We start from the raw sequence: 12,367 nt of genomic DNA on the forward strand, positions 1-12,367 counted from the left end.
TACCAAAATGGTCAATATATAATTCAATAAAATATTTATTTATTATAAAAATATTGTGGTTTTTTTTCACGGAAAAAAACCACAATATTATTATAAGTTCAGAAAGTAAGTATAGTTTTATTAGTTCAGAAAGTAAGTTTGTTTTTTTCTGTGAAAAAAAACGAACTTGCTTTCTGAACAACCCAATAATATGATTAAAAATAGTGGAGATGTCAGAGACATATACACAGCAGGCAGGATCACTTACAGAGATGATTGTCTATTCATATACAAAGCATAAATATCTTTAACTATATCTTTGCTTACTTCCAGAAATAGGTGGAAACCTTGCTACAGAACCTTTCCTCATTTCATACCATTGGCAGGTGATTAGCAGAGATAAATTTGCATGTTTGATGAATGCTATGCATCCTATATACCAGGGTTAGCCAACTTTTGTGTACATAAGATTTACTTTTTATCTTAAAAATGTGTCGCAATTGACTTGTTATCGTAGGCATAGTCTAAATGGCGAGGGAGAGGTGTGAAATACATACTATGTTTAGATAGGTAAGAAAAGCCAAAATTTAATTTAAAACATGAAGAAAAGGTACTTACATTTTAAACAGAAGAAAAATTGATACTCAATGTTGTCACTTTCAGGGACTATCACTTCACCCTTCCTCTCTCTACCATGTCCTGACCTACTCTTTCTGTCCTCTTTTTTTTGGTTTTATAAACCTTTGTCTACATTTCTTATTCCCCTTTTACAACTGTATGCAAATGGATTGTGCGTGGACTGACAAATCAGACCTCTGCATCCTCCCTCAGATGTGGTTATCACTACACTTGCATTCGGTTACAAGTGTAATACATTAAGTCAAGACATCACAAGTGATCGACCAAAATTGGCTTTACGATTGCCCGGTCGATCATGATCAACTTGTTGGCCACCCCTGCTATATACAGTGGTACCTCAGGATACGAAATTAATTCGTTCCGAAACTGAAATCGTATCATGAAAATGTCGTAAGTGAATCATTTTTCCCCATACAATAACATGTAAAACCAAATAATTCGTTCCAACACGAAAAAAAACACTCAAATTAAAGCTAAGTAGTACATTTAAAAAAACTACTTTAGTATAAAAAAAAATAACTTTAGTAAGGAAAACACTGAAAAATGCGTTTTGTAGTTGTAAATGTATAAATAACTATAATAGAATAATAAATAATTTTAAAAAATGTAGTTTTATTTGCACTTTACCTTTGAGGATAGACAACGGTGGGGGTGTAAACTGGTGGAGGGGGAGAGAGAGAAGTGAAATGATACTAAAACTTAACTTACATAGCTTAATGTAACAATAACTTAAAAATAACTTAGAAAATATAAAGAAATTAGTGTTGTTTTACATATTTTTTAAAATTTTTATTCACTGCTTTTTGCTTTCTTTCCTTCACTTTCGCCAGCACTTTCACTGGATAGAGGTCGCTTGGTAAAATATCTATCCAAAGAGGTTTGGCTTTGCCTACTTTTAAAAATGTTTCTAAAATGACTTAGGCAAATGTCATTACTCCGAGCAGCAATACGGCCAGTGTGAACCTTTTCGGGGTGTTTATTTTCAATAAAATCTGTCACTTTCTGATAATACCTCGAGATTTCCTTTATCGAGCGAGATCCTTCCACGTCGAAGCAAACACCGGACTGAGAACAATGAACAGAAGTGAATAAAAAAAATGGCGCTGCGAACTAATGTAAGTCGTATGGTGAGTTTTTGTTCGTATCGTGGAGCAAAAATATGTTCGAATTTCGTGTCGTATCCTGAAAATTTCGTATGCTGGGGCGTTCGTATCCCGAGGTACCACTGTATATTAAAATATAAATACAATAATAATCATTTTTATTTGTAAAACTATTGTACAGTACATATTTGCATTGTAATAAATGATGTAAAAAAATATTATTCTTTTGATTAAAGTCAATAAGATATAGAAAAAGGATCAAAAGTGATGCCATATAAATATTTATAAGTTATTTGTAATTTTTAATTCAAAATGACAGCAACAGTCCACATCAGTTCTTGGTTATGCAAGCTATTGTTGGTTCACATTAATTCAGATAATCTGAGTTCTACTGTAATTAATATTAGGCTTGTTAATTTCTTTTGATATTTTTAAAAATATACAGAGTTCTAATTTCATGATTCATTTTTCATTGATCATTTTTCCTGAAACATTTATTTTAACATTAACATTTATAAAAATATTCCTTGCAAATTAAAATTTAATTTATAGTCTTATTATATTATATAATTTATTAACAAAAAGTAATTTAAAATATTGTTTGAGAAACAAATTATTTAGAAGAAAATTAGAAAATTTCTCTATTGAAATATGTTTTTGAATTTAATCAAGAGTTGTATTAATCTACAAATATTGTAACTTTATTTGAAATTACATAAGCAGTTAGTAAAAAGGAATGTTTTTCAATATTTCCTTACTGACAAAATCGCTTATTAGCTTTATTTAACAATATGATATTATATCAGCACAATGTAAAAAGTTCTCATGTATAATTCCACCAGTGTTGTTTTAAGGTTTGTGTATTACTATTTTCTTTTTAAAAAATGTGGGCATGAATTTTATACTTAAATTGTGTATTAATAATTTAATTAGATGGTAAATGTTTAAAAAATTTCAAATAAGTATTTTGATTTTTCAAAAATGATGACTCTTTTGAATGTTATAATAGTAGCAGTAAAAACATACTTTAGAAGATAGCCTTTTTTTTACTGTTAATATTAAATTTATAATCATTAGTAATTTTAATATTTAGCTAATTTAGCTTCTAAGAAATAATGTGATATATAGTCAGTACATATTTAGAAATGCTGCACTGTTTGTTTTGAATTTTCAGGAGCATTAATAAAATAAATTAGTATCAGTCCTCGTGAGAAATGATTGAGTACATATGTGATGAAAAAAAATATTTTTTTTTAACCTAGATTTTTAAATTTAAACCAAGTTTTTTCATAGAATTTATTAATGACTTATTAAACTTATTAATAAAAGAATTTTACTGATATAATGAGATATTCTAATTAAATTCTAATAATGTATTTTTTATTTTCATATATTGTTTTCTTTAGTTACAATTATTTATAATGAATGAAATTCAGAGTAATCTTAGAAACGTATTAATCATAAGCATTTTTGGCACATGATTTTCACTTGATAAGAGAAAAATATTTAATTTCTATGTTTTTAATGTATTGTATTTAAGTGCATTGAAAATTAAAATGAAATTTAAAAAATTAAATTGAATATTAATTAAATTAAAGCACTATATTATTTTAAAACATTTCTATAATTTATTTATAAATTATTGAAATTATAAATAAGATAACTGAATCTTAAATCAATTAAAATAAACTAAATTACTTCTATTGATCAAAACATAAATTAATTATATCTTTATACATTTGGTATTAATGTATAGAAATATTCAATAAATAAATGTAGTTTTGTAAATATTTATTGATTATAATGTTAAAAATTTATTTAATGATAAATAATACAGTAGATATATTTTGCTTTGCACATTCAGATAATTAAATTATGTTAAATCCAGCTAAAAAGAATATATTACAGAATCTGAACCTGTTGGTTATATGATAAATGAATTTTAATATTTTTCATTAATTAAAGATTTATGCATTTCTTAGTGATTAATTAATTACTTTTTAAGAAATCATTTTTATTTTCTTAGAATTATGTTTGTTAAAACTTCATTTTTCTTTAGATTTTAATAAATTTTTAAAATATTCTTTCTATTTATAATCGTATAAAGAAAATCTTTGGCTAAACTTTTTTGCAAACTTTCATGGGAGTAGTTGCCTGATTGCACTTAAATCAGTTCTGTTTTTGTGTAATGTATATATATATATATATGCAGTAATAGTGTGTTTTTAAATAAAAAAATTCAACGTAAATATGATTTATTATTTTTTTTAGATCTGGTTGTATGTGTGTACATTTTGCTTTTGTAACATTATTTCATAACTGATAAATTTCATTCCACTAATTCATGACTATTTGTATTAGAATTTTTTGTTTTTGTTCAAGAAAACTGCAAAAAACATCTCTTCCTACCTGCAAAATTAGATTAAGTGAAGTTTATACAATAAGCTCTTGTATTATACTTACTATTAAGCTACTGAATTTCTATATTGAAAGAGTAAAATAATTAATAACACATCAAGCCACCTTGTAATATTATGAAGACATTTTACACCTGTTTCCTTTGCATCCTTTTAATGCTTACTGCTCATGCTGTTATAATGGCTTGTTTGGTTGGCATAGTTTATGTATAATTACTCTTTTATATTAATACCAACTGAAGTGGGACTATTCTAATAGTCCGAAATGCATTTTGGTTTATATTGTAAAAAAGAATTCATACTCATGTAGTTGTTTTTACTGTATACCCCTTTATGTCTAATTAAATGATCCACATTGATTCCTGAGTGTTTGTGCCTTTTATCACTGGTGTGATAAGTTCTTATTTTATGTACCTCACATTAGTAGATATTTTAATTTAATTTCTATAATTATGTTGTTACTGCAACGAGTATTACAATATAAAAAATTATTATGCTAAAGATGTGTTGAGTTTATTCATATAGTAATATAAATGATTATTTATAAGTAAACAATGCTAAAATAAAAATAAAAATATTGCAAAAGTTAAAAATTTTGACAGGTAGAATAGAATTATCAATGTTAGATATGTAGGACAAAACAAAATGCACACAATTGTCTTGCTGAAAATTAGTTTATTAAAATGTAAACAAATTAGTTCTGTAGTTAACAATTAGAAAAAAATCATCAAGATTTTACAATTGTGTTCTACTCTCTATTTCAGAATTTGCTTTACTTTATTTACCATTTTATGCACTGTTCTTAGTTGTACAATGTGAAATTTAAATTTAGTACATTTGAGAGAATATATAACAAAATTACTGTTATTGTTTGAGTGAATTGATATTTAACTAAGTTTTTAAATGAAAATATAGAATTACAGGATATAGTTTTACAAATACCTATTTGTCATATCAAACCAATTTGTATAGAAACAAAAGTATAATTTTCTTATTAAAATATTAAAACATGTAAAACTTAGCTAATAAACAATATAGTTTATTGTTTTTTTTTAAATGTAGAAATAAGCATTAACTCATAAATTACTTCTAATTTTATCTTTAACTTTTTTGTGTAAATAATAAGAATAAGCATTATTTAGAAGAGTACTATTTATTATTTTTGTTAGATTTTCTAGTTTTGAACTTGATGATGGTAAGATTTATTTCAAAAATATTTAAGCATATAATAAAAGTTAACTTCAAACAATTCAATATACTGGCAATAAATCAATTAAAGGTTTAAGAATTTTTATATATATTTAAATTTAAAATTGTAAAAAGCTGATAATGTTTGTATAATTCATTTTGAATTAAATTACTACATATAATCTCATTTTTATTTATATAAGCTCTGTTAGTATTTTCTTATCTTAAACTATACTTACATAATGTTAAGTAAATATTTAAAAACTGTCAAATTTATGAATACAGTTTCAAAGAAGTTTGACAACAAAAAAATTTTTTGTACTTATTTTCAATTAACAACTGAAAATTTTATGGAATGATTTTCATTAGAAACTAGAATATAAAAATAATTTACTATTTTTGTGTTTCTTATTAATTTCATTATTTCAAATGGTTTTTCTGATAGAACAGTTTTTTCTCATAGATTTTTATTCATTAAAACTAATTTTAAATTGCCTAAGCAAATATGATTTAAAACAGTATTTAAGAAGGCTATGATTCACTTATCCTGATGATAATAAAATATTCATTTATTTAAAACTTATTATTATTATTATTTTTTTTTATAAAAATTGTTTCCCTATAATTGAAATATTTTTTTGGAAAACAAAATTTTTTGATATTTTTTGACTTTTAGGATATGGTATTTAACATGTAATGGCTGACCTGCTTTGAATAGATTCAAATTGACATTAGATATTGTTTGTTTAATTTTTGTGCAATAGTTTTTAAAATAGGCTAATAGCTTTGTTTAGTTAAAAGATTAAAAAAAGTTTTTAATAATATTTTTTGTTATTATCTTCATTCTTCGTTTAGTTTGAATTAAATTCATTTTTCAAAATATATTTATTCAGAATAAAATGTAATAAAATTGAAAAATATTATCATTATTATTATTAAATTTATAATTTTGTTAATAAATGCTTAAATATTACNTTATTTAGAAGAGTACTATTTATTATTTTTGTTAGATTTTCTAGTTTTGAACTTGATGATGGTAAGATTTATTTCAAAAATATTTAAGCATATAATAAAAGTTAACTTCAAACAATTCAATATACTGGCAATAAATCAATTAAAGGTTTAAGAATTTTTATATATATTTAAATTTAAAATTGTAAAAAGCTGATAATGTTTGTATAATTCATTTTGAATTAAATTACTACATATAATCTCATTTTTATTTATATAAGCTCTGTTAGTATTTTCTTATCTTAAACTATACTTACATAATGTTAAGTAAATATTTAAAAACTGTCAAATTTATGAATACAGTTTCAAAGAAGTTTGACAACAAAAAAATTTTTTGTACTTATTTTCAATTAACAACTGAAAATTTTATGGAATGATTTTCATTAGAAACTAGAATATAAAAATAATTTACTATTTTTGTGTTTCTTATTAATTTCATTATTTCAAATGGTTTTTCTGATAGAACAGTTTTTTCTCATAGATTTTTATTCATTAAAACTAATTTTAAATTGCCTAAGCAAATATGATTTAAAACAGTATTTAAGAAGGCTATGATTCACTTATCCTGATGATAATAAAATATTCATTTATTTAAAACTTATTATTATTATTATTTTTTTTTATAAAAATTGTTTCCCTATAATTGAAATATTTTTTTGGAAAACAAAATTTTTTGATATTTTTTGACTTTTAGGATATGGTATTTAACATGTAATGGCTGACCTGCTTTGAATAGATTCAAATTGACATTAGATATTGTTTGTTTAATTTTTGTGCAATAGTTTTTAAAATAGGCTAATAGCTTTGTTTAGTTAAAAGATTAAAAAAAGTTTTTAATAATATTTTTTGTTATTATCTTCATTCTTCGTTTAGTTTGAATTAAATTCATTTTTCAAAATATATTTATTCAGAATAAAATGTAATAAAATTGAAAAATATTATCATTATTATTATTAAATTTATAATTTTGTTAATAAATGCTTAAATATTACATAATACTATTAATTTAAATAAAGATTAATAGAGCTTTAGCATTAAATTGTTTTTTAAAAGAATGCCTTGGCACTGATTCAATTCAAGATACAGATCTATATAGATTTGCTAGTTTTATTACAACTTAATAATAATATCATGCTAAAAATAACAATCAATTTTGAAATAAACCATTTCTTATGTTGATTTTTATCTGTTTTATATAAGAAATTTAAAGTTTATACTTGTTATAATTAAATTATTTATTACATTAAATTCTATTATATAAATAATTAAATTTCATAAGTTAATGGAATTATGTAGTTTTTACAAGTTTTTAATTACTTATCAGATTTACTTATTAACACATCTGTAACAAAATTATCAGAATATAAATTTTTATAATTCTGATTGTACTATTAATTTTAATTACTAATTTCATTAATTGTAATAGTAATTTATTAAAATATAATTAATATAATTTCTCTCATATATATTTACATATGGACAAGAATTTCTTGCTACTATTAATAGTCTGATATTAAATACCTGAAGTTATGCATATTTACTAGAAATTTAATAAAAATATATATAATTAATAAAAAAAATGCTATTACAATGAATTTTAAAATTAATACATAAATATTAGAATATTAAATACATAAAATTTAGAATATTAAGAAAATTATAATTTTCTTAATATTCTAAAAAAATTAATGAATTTATCTTTAAGGATTTTATTATTTTACCTACACAAGTAACTATAAATTTCAGTTGCAATTAAATAATTTTCAAAATTTAACGATACCAAATTACAAAAATTACTACTCACCAACTATATAACAATCACATGCACTGAACCAATTTACGGTGTAGTACGATCAACTAACCAGTACAAAAACAAACATTTTTGAACCCCTTCTGGGCTCTTCATCAGGTTCCTGCAGTTTTAGCTCGTAAATTTGATTAACAAATGCCTTTCAAATAACTTTGTTCTTGAGTTCAAACAGTTCTTTTAAAAATTATATGTCGCGCATGCATGATGAGTCAGCCTGCTCGGATATAACGAGCAGCTAAAGCGTGCTGTTTATCAACTCTTGCCAGGCCATCAACAAAAGCATCTCCTCTTTAAAATTTATGCATGTGGTTTCGATAGAGGATTTAAAGATGTGCATTGCCTCTAACCATTTGAGATGATCATTGGGAGGCGCCCTGAGAAGGAGATTGGCCCTAGTAAAGTCAGCAACTATGTCCGGGTCTGTTACGTATGTTGCGAGGGCCGTGCTGGTTCTCCCATGATGAATATCCGCCTGATGTTCCTGTATTCTGATGCCTATGGATCTTTTCGTAGAGCCTATATATACTAAATCCCTATTGAATCTATTGGTGGCCCTGGAGGGGGCGTCCCAGTGGATCCTACTACACCCGGGTCCTGAGCCGGTCACGGTTTACTTAGATAGCCAGTCGTCGTTACAGGCTTTAAGCGACGGGTACCATCGTGACCCATTGGTACACGAGATCAGAGGTAGGGTACTGAGGGCGAGACACGAGCGACACGTTGCCCTGCGGTGGGTAAGAGGCCACACCGGTGTCCTGGGCAACGAACGGGCCGATCAGCTGGCAAAGGCGGGAGCCAGTGGCCCATTTGTTACGAGGATGGTAGACCCCTCGACTACATACATAAAAGGTACTCTACTGCAAAGATCGATGATAAGCTGGCGAGAGAGCTGGACTCTAAGTACAGTAGGCAGGTCAACCTACACCTTCGTGCCTGTAGTTGGCCTCACTCCAATAAGTTGTTGCTCGTTATCGACTCGAGGCATTACGTACTTGACTGTCCCCTAACAAGGGACTTCCGCCTATGGGCGGACCAAGTTGACTGGTCTAAGCCCCCTGAACAAGTACTTCGAACGCTAGCAGCTAGTAAAGGGAACCTAAAGAAACTAAAGGAATTGATGGGAAAAGTCATAGATCTTCTTGATCTATAATACTAGTTGGCTTATTGGGCCCTCCCTCTGGGGTAAGGGCCCCGCTGTCCGCATACCTACTATATGTAGGTATTAGTCTGAGTATCCTATATTTATGTGTGAGCTACAAAAGGTTTAATGATGTGGACCAAAAGTGCAGTACAGGCTGCACATACAAAAGTTATGCCAAGTTAGTGAGCTGGGCCGGGGTGCGGACGGGAGTCCGAATGATGCATCATAGAGCCCAGCTATGACGTCCCTGTCTACCGTGTCAGGTACCGACCAGTCGATGAACAAGGCATAGTCTCTTTAAACCCTGTAGTGCCAATAGGCGGGGCAGGGCAAAGAGTTCCTTATGAGACTATTGAATCTATTATCTCTCAAAGGGACACTATAGATTCCTGGTCTTCTGCTGGGGTTAGGAGGGTCCTTCCCATTACTTAAGATGTTAAAAATAGTGGGACATCTCCTGTAAGCAATACGTATTTGGCGCTTCCTGGCAATCTTGTCATATATAGATTTTACATATGGGTTATAGGTGATGGGGATTAGTTCTCTGTCTTCCGGTTGGTTATCAATGTGTCGGTCCACCAGCCATGCGCTATCTGCATACATCCGACTATAACTTTGTATCATCTTAGGTATAGCTTTGCGATAACCATGTTCCACGGTAACTCACTGTATAGGCGCTAGCTCTATACAGCGGGTACAAAAACAAATGTTTTTGTACTGGTTAGTCGATTATACCACACCATAAATTGGTTCAGTGTGTGTGATTGATACTAAATTACTTAAAAATTATAAACTTTGTAAATATCTGTAGATAATATAAATTAAAGTTATTATATTAATATGATTTCAGATTATTATTTATATTAAATAATTAAAAATAAAACTTTAATTAATTTTATTATTTGAGAATTAAAATAAGTTTTTATTCTTTTTTAACTGTTTTATTATTATTATTGAATACTGACTAAAGGAATGAATCTGAACTTGTTAGGCCAGTGGTTTCCAAACTTCTATGACTTGGGCTCCCTTAAGCTACTACCATCAGATAACAGACACACACATAAATACACACAAACATACAATATTGGGAACTGAATAATGTGTGTGTATGTTTGTGTATGTGTGTGTGTGTCTGTCTTTTGAAGGAAAGACAAAGCTATTTTGTACTATATCTAAGAGTAATTGTTATATTGGTATTATAATTGAATTATGTAAACCAGTGTTTCTCAACCTCTAACGAATCGTTGCCCCCCTTCACTACAAAATCCCGATGTCGAGGGCGAAGGCTAACTCCAAATTCATACTGCATTGAATAGACTAGTGACTAGTATAATGTTATTTGTTTAATTATTGTACAATATAACAAATAAAATATCTAATTATTCTTAATATAATGTTTTACTATAGTGCCCAGAAAATTGTTTTTTGCCCCCAAAATATAAATTGTAACTGATTGCCCTCTCAACATGGAAAAACACCCACATGGGTGCACTGATGTAAACAAATAAAGGAAAATAGGTTCTTTCACAAAGAATAAATATTATGGTTATGTTTTATAATGGGGCCTCAGAAATATATTAAATCTTTACTACAAACAAATACTGATACTACAAGAGTTTTTCTACAGAAAACAAGAAAAATCACATTTACCAAAGCTGTAACTCTTGCAGGAAAAAGTAATACACATTAAACTTAATAATGATCTGAATATAACAAATACACAAAATACACAGACACCATTAGGTAGTCTTGGACAGAAAGGAGCTTCATTATAAGAATTGTAATAATCTCAGCCAGGATCACATTGACAGAACAGTGTCATATTGTTATCTGGCTTGGGGATGACTTTGGAGAGAGAGATTTATGATTGCCATATAAGACCAGATCATAAATACAAGAAACTACAGAAACCCCATTGTAAAAGGCACAATAATCAGATGACACTTGTAGGAAATGCCACATCATGCATAAAATGATACACCTTATTACATCAGATTGCAACTTTTTAAGCATAAACTGACAATGTACATTAACATAACTAATTAGCAAATATAATACATCAAAACTTGCACAAAAACACACCCAGAAGCCACTACAAATACATGTCTCAGATCACTACAAATACATTTCCAAGGTCATTCATTCAAGGGTTTTGGGATTGAACTCCCCATTTTGGAAAAATTAATAATAAAATAAAATATTTTATTGTATGTAACATATTTATTTTGTATTCATTCAGTTCCTTCTTAGTCTGCTGTATTGTGTTACTTTATTTTTTATACTGTAATTTACTAATTTTTTTCAATATAATGTGTTTTCTTTAAAACTCCACTCTTAAAAATCTTGCACATACAGTCTCTACCCTAGTTAGTCATAGAAAACCATACACATAATATATTGTGATTAAGCTATCATTACAGAAAAAGCAATACATTACAATATACCAGATACCACATTTATTTACAAACACAACAAAATCACACATCATAGATATAGCTGTTCCACATATTGGGAGTCAATATAAAAAATACACAGATAGAAAAAATTAATAGATATTTAGAACTTGCCTATGAAGTAACTCATCTGCAGAGAATGAATGCCTTTAGTCCTTTTTTGCAAAGACATCATACCATATACATAGACTTACCATAATATTTTTTTCTTCAAACCAGGACAATTTTGAGAAAATACTTACAACAGAAAATAAAGGATAAGTACCCATGATTGAAAAGACTAAATAAAGAAGTTGTTGACAAAAAACAACAATGAGTTAAAAACAGTTTTTAATAACTCAACTGAACATACCTTATTATTAAGAAGTTGTTAATATTTATTACTAGTGTGAACTTTCTAAAAAATTCTTTGTTATTTTTAAAGTTTGAAGGCAGTTGAAGACAATTTGAGCACCACAACCAATGCCAATAATATTTCTTCCTAGTTCCTTATTCAATGTACTGTAAATATTGTTTTCTCCTCTAAGTTTAACACACCCCAAAATTAGTGTTGCAATTATCTCCACAAAATCCAATAATTTTTTCAGCTAAATTATGAGTTTTTATAACTGACATTAAATGGCTTG

At 27.4% G+C, this 12,367-nt stretch overlaps 1 protein-coding gene across 4 annotated transcripts in view; it reads left to right on the plus strand.

Moving 5' to 3' along the window:
• The window catches only part of LOC111623253 (CD151 antigen-like), an 86,551-nt gene that overhangs the window by 39,778 nt on the left and 34,406 nt on the right, over positions 1-12,367 (plus strand). The gene's annotated exons all lie outside the window — the stretch shown is intronic.

This window comes from Centruroides sculpturatus, unplaced genomic scaffold, assembly GCF_000671375.1.
Source record: "Centruroides sculpturatus isolate CEXI.00-Female unplaced genomic scaffold, Cexi_2.0 scaffold262, whole genome shotgun sequence".
Classification (NCBI taxonomy): domain Eukaryota; kingdom Metazoa; phylum Arthropoda; class Arachnida; order Scorpiones; family Buthidae; genus Centruroides; species Centruroides sculpturatus.